This window comes from Pinus tabuliformis, chromosome X (genome assembly GCF_031772625.1).
Source record: "Pinus tabuliformis cultivar Carrire ecotype Pingquan chromosome X, CPIR1, whole genome shotgun sequence".
Taxonomy (NCBI): Eukaryota; Viridiplantae; Streptophyta; class Pinopsida; order Pinales; family Pinaceae; genus Pinus; species Pinus tabuliformis.
Genome location: NC_142308.1, coordinates 776,892,664 through 776,902,721, shown reverse-complemented (window position 1 = coordinate 776,902,721; position 10,058 = coordinate 776,892,664).

The following is a 10,058-nucleotide window of genomic DNA, read 5'->3' as shown; positions in this document are numbered from 1 at the left end:
ATCGCTTCTTGTCGACATCAGCTCATTATCCAAGAAGTCGATCTAGGAATAACCCTTTCAGTACTTTGAAGCTTACATGCCTCAATGGCAAGTTTCTCACTTCCGGCAACAGGTTTACATCAATGGCCTTCAACCGAAAGATTTTGCGTGGTGTTCAATGCTAAGTCCCTTATTCACACCACATGAATTGTACTATAGTACCTTGAGGTTCATCATCATTATCAGTGATTTCTCTCGCGCCTGTTAACAGCTTACATCATTGGCTGGTAATCAGGTGATGTCTTTCCATGTTTGACTCCAGAACATCTCTCACACGGATCGACTTGTACTTTGGGTGAAGATGGAACGAGATTGAAGACCCCGGATCTAGTTTAATCCATCCAAGCTGCGATATATATTCAGGAAAATAAAGACATCAAATGTACGTCATTACTGCACAGATAATCATCCAATCCAAGGGATGATGGCTCTACCAGAATCATCAGTCCGCACTCAGAAAATTGTCTGTCTTATGTACATGAAAATGAATTTATAAAGCTAAGCATGGGAATGCCTGCCTCAGCTAGATCATTAAAATATTATGAAGATAATGTATTGTATTGTATCTTATTACAGGTCACCTTCCAGCTTGAAAAAACTTCGGATCCTCATGATAAAGCATTTCACTTGACATCAAAAGATTAACGACCTCATGCTTTAGGGGGCAACTGTTATAGACATTTTTGGGAACTGCAACCCCAATCATAAATGTCCATAAACTAAGGGCTCCTAAGTCCCTAAAAGTTTTGTTCCAACCCCTAAAAGAACAAGGTCAACTGATTACAGCATCTCCTAGAAGTTCTCCGTGAAAAACTACTCAGAACTGGTCAAAACTGGACCATCTCACCTGCTCCATGGTCAAAGTGCGTTGCATCCCACCTAAATGCACATGGGAGGTGCGATGCATACTAAAAATCCCTTCTATGGGGTGCGATGGGCGAGAGTGGACAAATGGCAGGGTCAATCTGTGAGGTGGAGGATCATGGAATCTTCCAGAAACTTCTCCTATGACACTTGCCTCTCTGCATTCGCCCAGGGATGAGTAAGAGATCATCAATCTCCAAGTGGAATCAAGAACTATCAGAGAGAGGACAATAATCAAATCTCAGAAGTTGACTCACCCCCTTGCAAACATCTATATATGGATCCCTCATCCGAGAGATCCAGAGGCTGGAATATTGTATCTTGTAAGGAAGTGTTGTTGGTTTCTTGGTGTAACAACATAGTGTTGGGTGATCTAAGCTTTTCATGAGGTGAAGAAGGGCTTTCTTGCTGAGAGGATGATGTTGGGTCAGAACAATTGGTTGTAATCCTCTTTGCTATTCTTGATTATTAATAAATCTATTCGAGTTTTCCTCCACATTCTTGTATGATTGATGATATATGCATTTGTGTGGTCAATATATATCTGGTCCTATATTGTTTATGATAGTAGATATCTGTTCTTGGATAGTGTTATGCTGCTTTGATTCTACAGGTACTCTTTGAAGTAGGGTAAACGAGGAAGCAAGTGGCAAAGATCTATCAAAAGGGAGAGGAATCAAGCAAGGAACCAAGCGCAAGACAGAGGTTGGTCTCCTTCTTTCCCCTCTTATCTACCTCTCATAAAGGAAAACGAAAGTGGTTTTAGTTTGTTTGTTTCTAAGGTAGTTACTAGCCTTAGTGGGACTAGCAGCTCTGCATAAACGCTAGATTTCCCGATAACAGACTTCCCCTTGAGATGTAGACATTCCTCCCTCTTTTTTGGGTCCCTAACTCCCTCTCACTTCCTATAAATCAACTACCTTCCATCCCTAAATGGTTGGTCATTGATTGCCTGCATTCCTATACTAAGATCATGCCCCAATGCTACCCATTCTAAATTGGAAAAGGAGTGCATGAAGAGTCCTTGCTTGGACTTGGACATCCACCAAAAGGAGGTCTCCAACATCAAGGCATAGGTTGTATGCTTCCCTTTTTAGCTCATTTATATATACATTTGATGTTCACTTTCCATAATTGTGTAAATGTTTATGCTTTTAGCTTAATACTCCTTGATCTATTAAGTAGTTTATGTTTAATGTATGCCATATATGCTCTTGTATCTTTCGTTGCTCTTTGATCTTTCTTGCGGCTACTCAGACGTGAAGAACAAGTAAGGAGCGAACCTAGAAGGAAAGGATTCAAATTCATCTCCATTTGTTAAACATAAACTAGGAATGTGTATGTTAGTTAGTTTAGTTTGTTGCTAGACCCACTCATTGGGCTAGAGGGATTGTCTCCATTCATAGAAGGGATTTACCTTCACAACTAAATGGTGACTCTATTGGGGATAGAACCCAGAATCTCTTGTTTCGGAGGGTAAAAAGAAGGGTAAAGGAAAAGCCAAACCTGATACCCTAAAACAGGATCCCCTGAAATCATCTGCTGATGATGCATCTAAACATAAGCCCAAATATCCTTGCCTCATTTGTGAGGAAGATCACTATACCAAGGATTGTCCCCATCATGATGAAGTTATTCGCTTGTTGTCATGCGGAAAGAGTCAATTTTGCGGACAAAACCGACCTCCCTAGAAACTAAGGCTTTTCTAGTGACAAACAAAACAATCAAGCACTATCTTTCCCTAAATATGCATTTAAAATAAAAGCAACCAGGTGTTTAAGGCTTACCTTTAGTCCAACGCTGTTTGTAGCAGCCAAGCCTCTTCGATCCAGATGAGCTCCTATCCTTGAAGCATGCATACACAAACAAGCAAACGATTACATAGCACCTGAATAACTCATATGATAAAACATATTCATCATAAAGACCAAGGAGTTTATGAAACAAATTATATATAACAACTTGTTGAGAAAAATGAACTTAATTGTATTAATTGGAAACAAAAGAAACCTTACAACCAATGCCTTGGTGTTGTGTAGGTCCCTCCCAAGGTCCAACAAGAGTTCTCCTCTACTTTGATCAGCTTGCCCACTTCCAAATGAAGCTAAGAAAGGAATGTGATCTCTCCTCTCAAGCTCTATAAGGGAGTCCTAATTTCAGCAGCATCTACCCTTAGGAATGTTCAACTTTCAACCTCCCTTGCCTCTGGCCCAATGCCTGTATTTATAATGCTTTGGAGTAAGTTAAACAGGTCCACCATCAATGGGATAAGCCCCTCTTTCAAAGGGATAGCTCCCCTCTTCATGGGATAAGTTCCTCTTTTATTGGGATGCATGAACCATCTGGAGGTGCTCAATCCACGTCAAACCATCTTCTAGAATGCTCTAGAATCGACCGCAAGTAAGTTTTTTGAAGTAAAACTTGTGCCTTTTAACTTTTACAGGGGTACGCACCCACCCCTTTACAGACAGAGCATACAAGTACGCAAGTATTATGTACTTAAGGTGCGGGCCCGCAGGCAAGAGTAAGAGAAAGTGTGGAACCAGAGTTATATTGATTTTCTAAAGGCTTTCTCTCTTTTTTGGATTTTGACATGAGGAACAGAGGTATAAGACTTGCCAAGGAGGATAGTATGGTTATTGATGGAGCCATACTGACTGCAAATAGTCATGGTGACAAATTTTAGTGTAACAGATTGCCCCCTAAAGTGCGAGGTCTGTAGTAGATCAGGGTTTTATATCATCTAGGAAGGGTGAAGCACTTTATCATTTCTAGGATTATCTTGTGGAGAGCCCAGTCGGAACCTGCAAATATTCAACACAAAATACATATATGAGATCATATCATCGCTGAGGTAGGCATTCCATTCTCAGATCAAAAACTTAACTAACAAACTAACTACTGCTCTGATATAGGAATGATTTCGCAATACATCATAATCATAGACACATATAGACACAGTATGGACGCAGCCATCTGTTTATAATTAGTCTACTGTATAATGAATACAAAACTCCTCGCAGCCTGGATGGCGGAAACTAGATCCAGGGTCTTCATTTCTGCTTCCCGAAATAGTACGATTCTATGCATGCGAATAAATGAGTTGATGTCGAACATGGTAGAAACCACTTGATTACCAGTCAATGATGTAAATTGTTAACAAGTGTGAGAGAGACCACCAGTGATGTCAATGGCTCTCAAAGTACCCAGTACAATCCATGAGATGTGAATGAATGTGTTGATGTCGAACATGTCACAGAATCCCTTGATCGAATGTCATTGATGTAACCTGTCGTCAAAGGCAAGAAACCTGCCATTGGGGCATGCAGATCCCAAGGTACTGATGATTTCTAGATCATCTTTCTAGATAATGAACTGAAGTCGATAGAAAGCGATTCGTTGCAGGCAAGCCCACAACACGAAATCATAGATCAAGTTGAAGAAATGTAGTTGTAAGGATTGACTCAGGGATGGTCAATATGGATGACAGATATTTTGCAGATGAATGGTTCATTTGCAAGACTCCTCTTGAACACATAACGACACTACAGATGGTTTGGTGACAATTGTCCCAAAGTTAATACCCAGAAACCGGCTGAAGACTTTCAATGTGGTTTGATCAACTGTTAGGCAAAGGATTTCCCAACCCAGGTGAATGAAAAGTGTCGTGTTCAAGAGTGGTGATAAGGTTTTTCCGAAACAAAGTATAACAAATACGCTCATTTTCCTCTCTTTTCCCCCACCATTTCTGGCAAGTACCTCTTTATTTTTTACAATCTTGAGGAGGATAGCATTTTCTTGATTATAAGCTCATCCTTCAATGAGTCCAACTTAGTTTAGATTTGAACCTTAAGAAGGAGTGGTCCGTTCCTGTTTGTAATCAAACAGGTCCTTTACTGTGAAATTTTAACGAGTCCAGTATAGGAGAAACTCAGCGTTTTTCAATTTTAGAGAGTCTGAAAAAACTTAAGAAGACTCTAGGGTTGACCTTTTTTGTAAATTTGTGTCTCCCAAGCCCGAAAAAGTATAAAATAATACTTGAGAGAACTGCTTGATCTTTTACGACCAAGGAGTACTTTTCATTATTAGTGTCACTGATCCGAAAAAGTAAAAAAACGATCAACGACACGTCATTTTATAACCAATATCAAATTTGAAACGACAAAAATTCGGCAATCTTTTCATGTTTTTTACGGTCGGAAAAGAGCTGTAAGTGGACCGTCTTTTTAATTCCATTTTAATGAGTTTAAAAAGAAAAAACTCAGCAATCTTTTCATATTTTGAGAGTCTGAAAAGGGCTTAAAAGAAAACTCCAAGGTTTCACTTTTTCGTAAGTTTTAATGAGTTTGAAAAAATGATAAAAATGTACTCATGGTTTTCACTTTTTCGTAAGTTTTAATGAGTTCGAAAAAATGATAAAAATGTACTCATATGGCCGACTTTCAATTTAATTTACGAGAAGGAAAAGACGGAAAGAACTCGGTATTTTCATTTGTTTTACGAGAATGAAAGATAGAAAAATAATCTCGAGATTTTCATGAGTTTAACGAGTCTTGAAAATAACTGAAATTGACTCGAGATAGGTTTCATTTTTACAAAAGCTTGAAACAGAGAAAAACTATGCTTCAAAGTAATTTCATTTTTACACAAGCTTGAAATAGAGAGAAAACTGTGCTTGATGCCCCCTAAGCATAACTGCTAGAGCGCATGCCCCCCAGCTTCATTTCATTCAACTAAGTACAAGCTGGATGGAATGAAGGTTCATGTACGAGATTGTTTGAAAGACTCGACCTAAAACTGTAAGAAAATTATGCAAAACACTGAAATAACTAACCTAAATATGCAACTTAACATTTATGAGATCTAGTCAAACTCTCGAATCAAGTAGAGGAGGATTTGTTTCATTTTTTAACGAGCTTGACACAGGAAAAGAACTATGCTCGGATTCAGTTTCATGTTTACGCAAGCTTGAAACAAAAACTATGCTTGTTATAAGTTCGCATGCCCCTAGCACAATGACGCAAATCAAGGTACATGCCCCCCAAGCTTCATTGCATTCAAACAGGTGGATGAAATGAAGGTTTACTTTCGAAATCTTGGAAAGACTCGTGGGAGTTGTTTCATTTTTTAGTGAGGTTGACACAGGAAAAGAACTATCCTCAAAACCCTTGTTTCATTTTTTAAACGAGCTTGACACAAGATAAGGAACTATGCTCATGACTACTCTCTACAATCTACCTAACAAGGAACTACGCTCTAAAAATCCTTGATTCATTTTTTAACAAGCTTGACACAAGACAAGGAACTATGCTCTAAAAATCCTTGATTCATTTTTTAATGAGCTTGACACAAGACAAGGAACTATGCTCTAGTCTACTCTCTACAATCTACCTATATAACCTACCCTTGTTTTATTTTTTAAAGAGCTTGACACAAGACAAGGAACTATGCTCAAGACTCCTTGTTTCATTTTTTAACGAGCTTAACACAAGACAAGGAACTATGCTCCAGCAGTTCGCATGCCCCCAGCAAAGCGAGGTACATGCCCCCCAAGCTTCATTGCATTCAACCAGTGGATGGAATGAAGGTTTACTTTCAAGATTTAACTTGAAAAGGGAGTTGTTTCATTTTTTAAGGAGGTTGACACAACAAAAAAACTATCCTCATACCTGATTCATTGTTTAACGAGGTTGACTTAGTAACAGGAACTATCCTCGCACTCACTGATTCATTTTTTAACGAGGTCAACACAATAAAAGGAACTTTCCTCAAACTCACTGATTCATTTTTTAACGAGGTCGACACAGTAAAAGGAACTTTCCTCGAACCAACTGATTCATTTTTTAACGAGGTTGACACAGGAAAAAAATTGTCCTCATGATAGCCTGTTTCATTTTTTAACGAGGTTGAGACGGGAACAGACTATCCTCGTACCTGATTCATGGCTTCCAACTGGAAGAAAGACATATCAATGGACACACCTTGATCATGTCTTCTAGGAGGTCTTCATCAGAAGGAAGAATAGTTCTCTGGAAGGAACACATGTCAAGGGACTCAAAAGGGATAAGAACATCGGGTTCAAATAATCCCATAGAGTTTTCCATGTCAATTATCGGATCTAAATCAAAGGAAGATGAGCAAACAGTGGGAGGCTCACGTACAGAAGTAACTGAAAACATGGGACCAGTTGCCACATAATTAACCTGTGGCGGGGTAGATACCACCTTAGAATCAGGAACATTTAGGGGTGTCATATTATTGGTAGTTGAAACAAGACTAGGGAATGAAAGATGGTCTATAGTCACAATATTTCCATTGTGAGGGAAAGAAATCACGCGAAAGAGTGTTGATACGACAGCTTTCATTGCATAAACATAGTCTCGCCCAAGGAGTAAATTGAAATCCAAGGGACCTTGAACTACCATAAGATCAATACAGACAGTTTTACCTTCCAAGGTAATAGAAAACTTAGGAAGGATCCCTAAAGGTTCACTAATGGTTCTGTTAAAAGCTTTCAGATTTTGCGTAATAGGCACAAGCTGAGGGGAACCCAAAGCTTTCCAAGCAGTTGAGGATAAAATACTAACAGAAGCACCTTCATCTACTTGTGTGCGGCATATGTCCCTACCACCAACCTTGACAATGATTTGGAAAGGGATGGAGGAAGGAAGACGAGGTTCTGTCAGTTTATTCCAATCAAAGGAAAAGACCACAGTGCTTGGAGGGGGTTCTGTAGAAACAGGTGAAATGCCCCCGGCATAGAAGAATCTGATGTAACAAGAAGAACCTGAGCGGTATGAAGTTCACTCTCTAAAGGGAAAGTGGGATCGACCGAATGTGAAATTGAATCGACCACTTGATCAACTAACGGATCATCAACCTGAGTGACATGAGTTTCACTCTCCAATGGAAGAGTGTGATTGACCGTACTTGAAATTGGATCAATCACTCCGTCAGTTGACGGTAGGTTGGGAGAAATTTTACGGTAACCAGTTGGAAATTCTTGTTGTGGAATAGTAAGGTTTTCCAACAATTTCGAGGCTTCATCCATGTGAGGGCAAATGTGAGTTTGATGACTCCCTTTGCATAACTTACAAGGAAACCTAACTTTACCCTTTTTCCCAGGAACCTGACTATCACTGGTTGATGGTTCAATGGAAAGTTGATGATATTTTTCTGACCATACTTCCAAGACCTTTGGAATACCATGACAATTGACAAGGAAGTGGTCACCCTTACAAACCCTACAAGGGTATTTGGGTTTACGATGCATGTCGAAGTTTTCCTCAACACAACTAACACTTACAGTCGTGGTTGGTTGGTTGACTTCTTTCTTATCTTGCTTCTTCTTCTTCTTTTTCTTCTTCCCTTTCTTCTTCTTCTTAGCCACCTGGTTACTAGCATCAAGGCTTTTACCAAGCGAAGAGGAAGAAATGGAGGAAGAAAAATTAGGTGAAGAAGGTAAAGGGTCAACAGAAGGTTGGTGATGTTGAGATGGTGAACTCTGTTGAGGTGAAGCATTCGGTTGAGGTGGAACAATTGGAGTATTTGGGCCAACGAAGTTGAAAATAACCATATCGGTAATCCTATTGTAAATCCAGGTAATGACAAAGTAGCCATATAAGGAGGACCAACATTTCCAAAGAAAGGAAAAGTACTAGGATCCTCGTTAAGAGGGGTTCCTTGGTCGGTAAATTCCGGAACAGTTGCCATTATATTCAACTTCATTGAATTTAAAACTAAAATTAACAATTCACAATTCACACCTAACAATTAAAATTCACAATTCACACCTATGGTCTCTAAAAGTAAAAACAAACAAATTAACACGCACTATCAAATCTAGGAGTCAAACCACACACAAACAGTAACTTTCCGTACCGAAAACACTAGTTGGTGATGAAATCCAACGTCGCAGAATCCAATACAGAAATGGCGGTTGGAATAGTTACCCCGACAACCTGCTTAATGAATAGACTGGCACAAGTTCCTCCACTAAATCGTCTCGAGTGAAGAGAACCCCCCAGAAAATCCAAGTGGGTCTAGTCGACGTCTACTCCAGGTACAGTGGGATCTTCCCACCACTGTCACCTTAGGAAGAATCTTAAATAATATGGCCACTAAGGTTACCAACTGAAACAAATATACCTGGGGGAACAGTCTACGATCCGATACGCACGTAAGGGCAGAGTAGCAAGCTCAATCCCCTTGAAGGCTCCTTGACATAATCCAAGGTTTACCAACAAGTGACCCCAGGCTCCTCGACAATGGTTAATCCAAGGTTTACCGTTTTTAATACGTGAATATCTGGCGTCGTTCCCAATGAGGAAGGATTGATTCCCACACTGGTTCGGACACGATCTCGTGCTTCTCCTTTAAGAGGAGCTTTCCTAGAGCATAAATGCAACAATTGGATTTCTTCCTACCACAAGATATAGCTACTTGTTTGTTTTTACTGTCTTGGAGAGTTAATTACTCTCCTACTCCAAGACACTAGCCTAAGCTATGTTGGTGTATCAAAGCCCTAGAAATGTAAAAATTATTAGATGAATTTTAATTAAGCGTTGTGTTATTTAGGTTGTTATTACTCAAAAGGGTAAATGGATACAAAACCAATGGTGTAATGACCTGACTCAAAACTGAATGCAATCGAATATGATAATGTAATCCTTTCAATTCGATGAATCCTAACTAAAGTAAGGAGAGAGTTTCCATTCACTTCCAACAATGCAAAAAATTGATCACTAAGAGAAAATATAACAAATTCTCTAATGCACTAATTTCATCAAGAAAAACTAATGCAAATCAATTCCAAAATAGTTTTTTTTTATTTTTATTTTTGTGTAAATTCAAATCAAGGAAAACTGATCTAAATCTACGATTGATTTTTTAGAATGTAAGCTATGCAATTGTAATCTATGCACAATTCACTTGAAAAGTATGGAAATGTAATCTATGCACATTTTTCATTCATATTCTGAAAATGAGAATTCTAATTATGCAAATGTGATCTATGCAAGAGAATTCTCAAACACAAGACGATTCTAATGTAATCTAAGAACCAATCAAGTGCAAGTCGAGAAAATTGGGTGAGAGTTCCAAAGATCAAAAAATAAAAACACTCAAAGGCGATTAACACTCATACACAATTTAGC